Source organism: Nicotiana attenuata, chromosome 2, assembly GCF_001879085.1.
Source record: "Nicotiana attenuata strain UT chromosome 2, NIATTr2, whole genome shotgun sequence".
Taxonomy (NCBI): Eukaryota; Viridiplantae; Streptophyta; class Magnoliopsida; order Solanales; family Solanaceae; genus Nicotiana; species Nicotiana attenuata.
In genome coordinates, this window is record NC_031990.1 from 65,264,948 (window position 1) to 65,272,327 (window position 7,380).

The 7,380-nt window shown below is 35.4% G+C and overlaps 1 long non-coding RNA gene across 1 annotated transcript; it reads left to right on the forward strand.

Moving 5' to 3' along the window:
* On the forward strand, positions 1,399 to 5,246 carry LOC109223009. The gene is made up of 3 exons (XR_002067499.1): positions 1,399 to 1,684; positions 3,525 to 3,949; positions 5,080 to 5,246. It is a non-coding gene; the product is annotated as an uncharacterized LOC109223009 (long non-coding RNA).

A 7,380-nucleotide genomic window follows, 5' to 3' on the forward strand; every position in this document is an offset into this window, starting at 1 on the left:
ACACAGGTTGTTCACTTTATTTTAAGAAATCAAAAAAGATTATGGATCTATATATTTTTCATTATCATTAAATGTGTTAGAAACGATAAAGCTTGGGGAATAAATATGGATTGATAATGGACCAAAAAAGAATTTAAGGGTAATGGGTTTAAAGTTTGTGATGGGGGTCGTAGAAGAAATTAGGCTGAAAATCTCCACGTTTCTTGATTTTCATTTTTTTTGAAAATAATAACGAAGAATCTTAATATCAAATTTACAGCAAAATTATCTCTATGATTTCATCAACTGTTTTTATCTCTTTCTGAAAATGAGTGAGGGAAGAATCAAATGTGAGAGGAAACGAGTTTTGGGCTCTGAAAGGATAATTAAGAGTGATGTTTGGGGAGTTCTAATGTGGAAGTGAAGGAAAATTTTCTGGTATAGTAAAGAAAGGAAAATTGGAAGGGCTATTTGGGACGAGGAAGGTGAAATTACGAAAGAGAAAAATGGCGGTAGAAGTAGGACCCACTAGTCCAAATGTCCAGCTTTGAAGAGTCTCACACAAGTATGACTTGGCATGTGAGTCTCAAAGTATAATTTTTCGATCCTTCACAGTTTCCGACATTTCAAAATAGATAGTTGTAAAGTTGATATTAGCCTGGTTGGATGCCTGCTTTGCTAATTCATGCGCAACTCGATTTCCTTCACGAAAGTTGTGATGAATTAGTGGATTCCCCAACTTCCTCATCCAATACCTGCAATCAGAAATGATGTTATTATAGGGAGGACAATTCTCTAATTCCAGTAATTGTGGGATGTTCGCAGCATCCGTTTCAACTTATATAGGTTCGTCAAATTATGTTCCGCTACTAGTTGTAATCTACATCTTAGATCCTGGAGTTCCATGAATAAGTGAGTGTGCCCAAAGAAGGTTTTGCTAAAACCAAGGATCCATTCAACTTGGAATTTCGGAAGACTCCATCAATACCTCCCTTTTTGTAATTATTAATGAAATCACTATCACTTTTCAGTTTAAATTGATGGATGATGGGTGAATTCATCGCACTAAAACATTATGGGGTCTAGCGTGATCACAATTAGGGATAGTGCACTACAACAAATTTGGCCTAAGACCACACTTTTATAGACAACACTTAAAAAGTGTTGCCAAAAATATCTGTGGGGATGCTTTATTAGGGGTGGCCTTTGTCAAGCACTTTTGGATACAGATTTTAGGCAACACTTATGAAGCGTGCCTTTTAACAGTAAACACTACACTTTTCAAGTGTTGTCAAATAATAAAATAATTAGCTACGCTTAGTCAAATATAATACCACGTTTACGAGGGGTGGTAATTTAACTTTGTATAAGCTACCCCATACAAGTGTGCTCTAATAATTCCCTAAAAATTCCCGCTAAAACTTTTCCCCTAAATCCTTTCCCTCCCTAAATCTTTTCTGCCCCAAAAAATAATTATGCCCAAAAATATTCCACCAAGTTAAGTTTTACCTAAATTATTCCCGTACTTCTTCTTCCCTAAAACATGGTTCTTGTCATCTAGTTAAGCAGATTAGGGTAGATTTTGTGAAAATTGCTGATGGAGATGCTTAATTTCTTCTAATTGCTCTTCTCAAAAGTCAAAACCCTCTTATTTAGGTTTCAATTGGGAAGTTCGTTTGCTTAGGGTTGCAACTGCTATAAACTTGTAAGTTTTCTATGAAATTTTTGCTTTCCGTTTAATAACTTCTTTCCGTTCATCGTTAAAAATACTTCTGACCAAAAACTTTGGCCAAACTTTGTAGTCTTGTTCTTTCTTCTCTATAAATGTGGATATTGCATCTGGTTTACAGCCCAGATTAGTTATGACAAGTTTATCTCATTTTTCTTTAAAACTTTTACTTATGTCTAAGCAAACAGATAGGTCACGAAAACGAGTATTGTGGCAGCAAATAATCCTTGACCCTTGAAAATATCTTTTACATTTTTTTCAACTTTTACTAAATTTGTCCGCCTGAATACCTAGTATTTAAACTTCAACATAGAGTATTAGCATAGTCTGGATTCTGGATTTATCTGATATATCGACATCGTGATGATACTTGTGAAGAAAACTGAATGAGATTGTCCGTAGGACCAAAAATGGTTTGGCATATAAAGTTTGCCTTTAGTAGTGGTTATAAAGATGCACTAAATCTTTATATGGTTTCATAAGCAAATACACAACTAGATGCTTAATTATCCGAAAATGTATCTTTAACATCTTTCTGTGTAAGTCTAGACCAACTCGCGTGCACCTCAAAAATAACTTTAACTTCCTCATTAAACCTTTAATCAAAATGAAAGACGCCATTTTCAGTTGTTAGATCGATCACAAAAAATAACAGAATATTAGTCCTTGCGCCCATGGGAGCCTGTCTTATTCTCTGGTACCAAACTCGCTTATTTTTTACTGAAATCATTGATGTCAAAGTCGACTACTGCTCCCGCAACCTATCCCCTTACTGAAAATATATCTTTAACATTGATGTGCAGAATACTGTGCAGGAAGAAGAAAATTCTGCAGTATTTTTGTGACTCTGCACAATTTTTCTGCATTTTCAGCATTTCTGTACAGCATTTCAGCATTTCTACACAGCGTTTCAGCAATTCTGCACATCATTTTGGCAATTTTTGCGTTTCTGCACAGTTTTTCTGTGTTTTCTGCATTTATGCACATTATTTTTGGATTTCTGCACAGTGTTGTACATTTTCGCATAGAGTTTCGGCCATTTATGCGTTTCTGCACAACGTTTCAGCAGTTTTTGCACAATATTTATGCATTTCTCTGCTGCGCTTCTTGAGTTTCTGCATTTTTGCACAGCAGTTCTGTATTTCTTCAGCGTTTTAGCATTTTTGCATAACGTTTATGCATATTACTTCTGCGTTTTCTGCATTTCGGCACACTAGTAAGCACCCTCCACTAGTGTTGAAGTATATACTGGGTTGTTGTTGTTGTTTTTTATTTGCTAAGTTTTAAAATGTTTTTGTCAATTAATGTTTTTCTAAGTTGTCATCTTGGTTCTTTGATCAATGTTTAGTGATATTTTGTTTCATCTTAAATTTAGGTTGCTCGTTCTGCAATTTCATCCTCTTCAAGAAACACACGTTGGCAAATTTTATTTAAGAGCGCAAAACAGAGAAATACACTTTACAGCATTTCTGCATTTTTGCACAGTGTTACAGCATTTCTGCATAGTGTTTCTGTGATTCTGCAGTGCTACAACATTTCTGCACAGCGTTACAGCATTTCAGCATTTCTGCATAGCGTTTCAGCACATCATTTAGGCAATTTCTGTGTTTCTGCACAGTTTGTCTGTGTTTTCTGTATTTTTGCACAATTTTTCTGTGTTTTCTGCATTTCTGCACAGTTAATTTTATGTTTTCTGCATTTCTGCACATTATTTTTGGATTTGTGCACAGTGTTCTGCATTTTCGCATAGATTTTCGGCAATTTCTGCGTTTATGCACAACGTTTCAGCATTTTCTGCTTTCTACACATATTTCAGCATTTTTGCACAGCGTTTCAGCATTTCCGCACAGCGTTTCAGCACATCATTTAGGCAATTTCTGCGTTTAGGGCAGTGTTTGGAAGGAGCAGCCTGGTCGAATACGCTGTTATGGTAGATCAGTGACAACAAGTTCTCTGAAAAAAGATGAGGAAATCAATAAGCTCCAACAAAAGCATAACAACGAAGTCTCTACTTTGAAAGCAGAAATGCAAGAAATGAGAGAAGAAATGCATGAATTGAGGCAAATGCGTCATTGCTTTAATCTACTGGTGAAAAACAATCCTGAACTTTTTAGTTCAGATATACAAGGATTTGTCGGATCTAACCAACCTTCTCCGGTTGATGCAAGTAGCGCACAAGCTGTAAGGGGCCAAAATCTCCCACATTCTTCTTGATCAACCCATGGTCCAATTCTTGAAAAGGTATTTAGACTCATACCTGACAAATATTTCATCTGCATATAATAGTAAAGATTAGCACAATCCAATCTGCATATAATTATAGTAATAACCAGTGGCTGGAGGAACAAAAGTAGACCTATTGTACATCATCTGAGGTTGTTGCATTGCATGCATGTTCTGCAAATTCATTAGCATTGACGACGGATTGTACTGCTGATGACCTGTGTTTAAACCATTAGTTGCTGAAGATCCTTGTATAACATTACTCGAATGAACTTGAAATCATATATTCCCATTAAGTTGGAATTATTAATGCCTCCGCTCATAATAGCAGCAACATTATTGTTAGTCCCATTCCCTTGAAAACAAGCAAGATTGATATTTGAAGCACCCCCTAATTGTGCACTATTCATATTCATTTTCAAGGAAGCCATTGTATTTGGATCAATTACTTTCATTGTCGTGCATGTTCTGATTTGGACTTACTACTATCTTGCCAGCATTAACATTTCATGCTTAGGTTAACATGATCATCTAGAAATTTTTTTTAGCCTAGTTCCTTAGTTGTTTGCTGCTGTGAATTTGTCATATTCACTAAGTATTTAGCTTCTAATTATTTGTCCCAGTCCTTGTCCTAAAAAAAGTTTTCAGTTTTATTTAGTTAGCCAACTACTTGGTGTTTCACTTTTGACATGTCAACCATGAATCTTTGAATGCATTTTGATAATGCCCATATTTCAAATGCATTTTGATAATGCCCATGCTCAAACCAGGAAGCTTGTTAACCATGGCTTCTTTGAATGCATTTTAATAATGCCTCCACTACCAGATGTGCTAACAATGCCCATCCCCCCCCCCCCCCCCCTCAAAAGCTAATAATTCTTGTTAACAACATTAAATCGTGAATCTTGGAAGCTGTAGAATCATGTTGTACGGGACGGAACTATCTTTTGTGATTATGCAAAATATGGGGTGAGTGAAATGAGACTACTATATTTTGTTTATTTGTCCTCATTAGTCAAATTTTATTTATATATGACCGAAAAATATGCAAAACATGGTGCTACTATATGCTATCCTAGTCTTTGTTCTTCTAGACCAACGATTAAAGTTTAGTTTCTGTCTAATTATTAATTTCTTTTTATGTGTAGGAGAAAGCGGATGATGCAATTGAAAATGGTGTCCGAAAGTCAATTTGATCTTAATGTGAATGCAAATAATTTTTGGATAATTAAGATGTCTAATATTCATGATACTATATGAATATACTCACTTTTGAAAAGTTTATTGTTAATGAGCATTTTGACACACTGTTTTATTAGTATGTGTATTCATTTGGATTATTATTTTTGGTATTTATTAGCTAATTTAGTTCTTTATATCATCAAAATATATGATAATAATGCATAAGCTTGAAATAATTGTAATTACATGCTATAAGTAAAATATTTTTTTAAAATAAAAAATAAATTGTATAGCCTAGCCAAAGTTGCAACGCTTAAAAGTGTGACTACATGTCTATACGTCTACCAAAGACCACATTTTCTAGGGGTTCCTTTAGAAGCCACGGTTAACAAGTGTGGCCTAAAAGGTAACAAAGACCACACTTTTTGTGTGTAGCGGTAGGGTGTAAAAGCATTGCCATATGGGGTGTAACAAGCGTTGTCTTTGTTAACTAATAGGCCACGCTTTTAAGCGTGGCTTGTAAGGCAACACTTGAAAAGCGTGCCCGTAGGTCAAAGGTTACGCTTCTTTTGGCCACCCCCAAAAAAGTAAAGTCGAAAAGTGTGGCCTTTGACCAAAGGCCACACTTTTTGCTAGTTTAGACCACACTTTTTCGGGGTAGTCAAAGGCCTAAAATGTTGTAATGGTGGTACAGTGCATATACTCTAAGGCATGTGCATATGAGAGATTGCAGGTAAGTGGTTGGCATAATATCTGTGGAATACATTATTATTTCAATTAAGGATATTGAATGCAGCAGATTTTGTGAGGTGGTACCTCTAAGGGCATTAATCCAATGTAAATTTTTGAGATTTAACGAAGTGGTATCCATCGGGTCATTGAAGGAAGAAATGAACAATGGTTTATACTTCATGTCGACAAATAGTGCACATAGGATCAATATGTATGCCAATATGGTTAAGATACATTCTCAAAGGAAGTGTTTGATTTTTTTAGAGTATTAAGGTTCCAAATCCATTTAAATACAGCTATATCATAACTACAGTTAGTTGAGTAGATAAGCGGTAGGGTGGATTTAGTGGAAAAGAAGCCATATAAGGTTAGGGACCAACTAGGGGTATCTGTAGTAACATCACTATATGATAATTCCACAATGTGGATAGGATTAATAATACAGATGGGTAGATCAAAGGATAATATTGATAGTTCCCGGTTGTTATTTTTTCACACATCGCTAATCCTAAGGTTAGATTCATTAAAGGTTAAAGAGCCATAAATCATGCTATGGAGTGATTGGGAAAGAGATCCAATTTGAGTTCGAGAAGTCAACACAGGCTCCATTCCCAATAACCCACGAATGGCCTTTGGAGTATATATATATTCCAGCCTACTAGAATATTGTGCCACATGAAGGAGTAATTGGTTGCCCTAAGGCGAGCACCATGCTTTCTAATAAGAATATTGGTCCAGAGTGAGGAAGCATGAGTAAATAAATACCAAGAAAGACTCATTAGGAGGACAATAGTTTTGTGAGAAGCTTTACGAAGAACAAGACCTTCGTTGTGCTTAGGGAGAGTGACCATATCCCATTTAAGATAGTGAATTTTCCTAGAGCAAGAAGTAGTACCCCATAGAAAGTCTCTTTGAATTTTATCTACACGTTTTTGGATAAGAGGAGGGAGAAGAAAATATTGCGTGGTATGGTTTGGTAGGGCATTGAGAGTAGTTTAAATAAAGGTGGCTCTACTAGAAAATGACATAAAATTAGTTTTCCAATTAGCCAAGCACTTATTCATGTTATCAATGAGATAACGAAAATTAAAGTTTTAGGGTGGCGATTCACAATAGAAAATCCTATGTATTTACCAAATTCTTTTATTAGCATTAATATTAAGGGTGTCAACTAACAAGTATCTAGTCGATTGAACGCAACTTTAAGAGAAAACTATTTTGGATTTAGTGAAATTAGTTTTTTAACTTAAGAATTGGCAGAGGGAGGATAAGTAGTGTTGGATCATGCGGACATTCTTTTCATTAGCATTGTCCATTAAGGTAAGACCGTTTGCAAAAATAGATGGGATGATAAAGGGGGAATCTATAAATGGTTTATTGGATACCAAAAGGCTATATAAACTTGGTGGATAATGCAAATAGATAGATGTTCCATGCACTAATAAAAATATAGGGGGACATAGGATCACCTTACCGAATGCCTCTCGAGGGATTGTAAAATTCAGTCTTTGAGCCATTTACCAAAACACCAATTT